Below are 3,405 nucleotides of genomic sequence, written 5' to 3' on the forward strand. Positions count from 1 at the left end.
GAGAAGGAGGTTCGAGGAACCCTGATATTTTGTAGCCTGATATCCCGTAAGTGGAACCTAATCATAAGACAGCTCCAAATGAAGGGCCATTCATGAAATAACTGGCCTATGTCATCACCTGAGTCAAAGTCACCAAAGTCAAAGAAAAATGGAAAACCATTTCAGTTAAAGGAAACAGAGGAGACATGACAACAAAATGTAAGATATGACTCTGGCCTAGGACCATTTGCTGCAAAGGTAAGATTGGGACAGTGATTAAAGTTGAATGGGGTCAAAGCATCAGAAGGTTGCAAAGTGAAGGCTCCTGATTCCAAGGGTTGTTCCAGGGATCCGTGGGACTATGGTTAAAGTATTCCAGAGATGGAGCAAGAGGCTGGCATTTGCTCAGATGATTCAGAAATCAATGAAGTTTTTGGAAATACTCGTTACCCTGCTATGAGCCAGAGGGCATGACCCATAGGACAGGGAGCACAGATTCTAGACAAGATGTGACCAGGGCTGGGAAGGAAGAGTGGCAGCAAAGTAAGTTTCACAAGGGACTTGAAGTAGTTTTAGGGTTCTGTAGGAGAATGAGTCAGAGTAGTGAGATGGGCAGGCTTCCTAAGGATGGTGAGGAAGGGTACAACCATGTCATGGCTTTTAATTCCATCAAAGACTCTAAACATGTGTCATTTAACTGATTATTTATACGTTTATTTCTAATAATGAGTAATATCTGTGTTATAGTGGTTCACCTTTACCAAAGTTTTTTACAAAAACTAAAATAATAATTACAAAAATATTAGAAAAATATAGTTTAAAACTCATGAAACTGTTTGATTCTCTATATATAATATATATATCCATATATCCACATCAGAGAATCACAAATCCCAAAATTTAAAATCCTCCAAACCCCAAACTTTTTGAGTGTCATGCATAAATGAAAAATCCCACATGTGACCTCAAGTGAGAGGTCACAGTCAAAATGCAGGCATGCTAAAAATATATCAAATTGCCTTCAGGCTATGTGTAAAGGTATATATAAAACATAAATGAATTTTGTGTTTAGACTTGGTTCCTAGCTCCAAGATATCTTATTATGTATATGCAAATATTCTAAAAAAAAACTAAACCCAAAACACTTCTGTTTTCAAGCATTTTGGATGAGACAGTCATACATGCACATATATTTCATTATAATCTTAAAAAAAGTTTATTTAAAATATTATCATCCAAGTATTTACTTCAAGACCAACATTTTAATGTATAGCTTCGGAACTAAACTGAGGTTATTTACAAATTATTAGCCTCTTGGCAATATTTGGGCGACTGAAAAGTATAAGAAAAACAGTTACATAAAATATTTAATGTAAAGTACTACTAGCTAGCTGAAATTGAGTTATAATGTATAGAGAAACTCTAAATATCAAACTTGGTGAAACAAGTGTACAAGGAGTGATCAAAATATATGGTGTGTTTAAAATTTTAAAAAATGAATTAGAGTAAAAGACACATTGCCATTCATCCCCCTGAAAATACTTACTCTCACTTTGCACACACTTTTCCCATTGTTCTTGCTACTTCCGAAGCAGTTCTGGAAGTCTTCTTTTGTGAGGGTCTTTATGAGGTGTTATCAAAAATACGGTGGATGCTGCTGCCGAGTGCCACCCAACTAAAGGAGGGCTTGGAGAAAACATCACGGCGTGTCCTCACCTGCCATATTCACCAGATCTGGCACCATTCAACTTCTCACTCTTCCACAAAGGCAAAATGACCAAAAAAGGTAAACATTTTGAATCTGTTCAGGATACTGAGAAAGCCAGGACAGCACAACTAAAGACACTCATGAAAGAGGACTTCCAGAACTGCTTCAGAAAGTGGCAAGAACAATGGAATAAGTGTGTTTCGAGCAAGAGAAAATATTTTGCAGAGGATTAATGGCAGTATATTTTTTATTACAATAGTTTTTAAAAAATTGAAACATTTACCATACTTTTAAAAATTATACCTCATAATTTATTTTCTTATTCAGATCTTCACTAAAGGATGCCTTTATTTTATACATCTTCATGTAAGTTTAACAATCTTCATGAAAGATAATGCCTCCAATTTGAGTATTTTTTTTTCTAGACTACACAAAATGTGGATATACTTTTGCTCTGGTTTTAACTCAGATGCATATTGGAACCGACACTTGACTTAGCAAGCAATCAATTTCCTGTAACACTGTCTTTAAGTCTTGAATTATAATATGGTTGTGTGTATTTTCTAGATTTGGATGTATGAGGAAATTAAAGGTTGTTTTAGCAATTTCTGGGGGGAGGAGAGGGTTACAATTCTATCTACTGACTCTTAGTAATGTTCATCATGTACTGTTAAGTGGAAAAAAATATATATGGATTTTATTTCCATAGAGAGAGAAAATCCTTCCACATATATGTATGCATTCATATGTGCACCTGTATATGCATAGAGAAAGATGGGAAAGGTAGGCCTATTAAGCCCTGTTCTATCTGATGAAAGAAGTGGGAAGATGAAGGCAGAACAAGAGAATCAGTTAGAGACGCTTCCCCTGCGGAAGATTTCATACAGATGGTTACATGTAAAATATAACGTCCATAATTTTCTTTTCAATAGTCTCTCCTTCCCTTATCAAGAGTTGGAAGATATTCTTCTCCTATTTATCCTGCCAAGAATGGTCACTTTATCACCATCTCTAAAACACTGTCTTTTTGTGTCACGGGGAAATACACAGTCAAAAGGACACACTTCAGGTAATCTATGTGCATGAAATTCACCACATGCTCTGCACACAAAGAACACTTCAGTTAATTCACTGGTTAGCAAATTACATGCAGAGTGCTTGAGACTATGCAGAATCACAAAGAAAACCCATCAAAGTAAGCTCACATCATACTCAACCGACTGTGGTCACCATGTTTATGGATCATAAAATAAGCTATAAAATATGGCCCAAACAAAATGGAAAGCAAAGAATGCAGAATTGAGGATCAAAGCTACACACACACACACACACACACACTGAGTTGGGTAAATAACGCCTTAGTGCTTTTTCATGCATGAGAAGGAATCAGTGTGAGTCCTGGCCAAACTTGCAACCTTGAAAGTCAACTGGAGAATAGAAATAGCAAAAAGTTGGCTTACAAGAAAACCACAGCCTCTAAAAAGTAAAAACCAAGAATTTTACCTATATTTGGTAAACAGTGTAGACCAAAATATGCCTGCTTTCCCTTTGCAGATGACAACCATAAGGATATAACAACACATCCAGGTTAGACCAAGTGTGGATTTTGAAAACATTCGCATCCACAGCTAAAATCATTCTGGAAAACGAAAAAGGAAAAGTGGCAGTAACCAAGTTTAATAAATACAGAAATTTTCTAACACAGCCTAAACAATTAC

The 3,405-nt window shown here is 35.9% G+C and overlaps 1 protein-coding gene and 1 long non-coding RNA gene across 2 annotated transcripts in view; both read right to left on the bottom strand.

Moving 5' to 3' along the window:
- Rora (RAR related orphan receptor A) overlaps positions 1-3,405 on the bottom strand; it is a 674,381-nt gene that overhangs the window by 480,461 nt on the left and 190,515 nt on the right. The gene's annotated exons all lie outside the window — the stretch shown is intronic.
- The window catches only part of LOC110344142 (uncharacterized), a 202,707-nt gene that overhangs the window by 126,254 nt on the left and 73,048 nt on the right, over positions 1-3,405 (bottom strand). The gene's annotated exons all lie outside the window — the stretch shown is intronic.

This window comes from Heterocephalus glaber, unplaced genomic scaffold, assembly GCF_053883595.1.
Source record: "Heterocephalus glaber isolate CG9 unplaced genomic scaffold, H.glaber_assembly_v1.0 deba00001689, whole genome shotgun sequence".
Classification (NCBI taxonomy): domain Eukaryota; kingdom Metazoa; phylum Chordata; class Mammalia; order Rodentia; family Bathyergidae; genus Heterocephalus; species Heterocephalus glaber.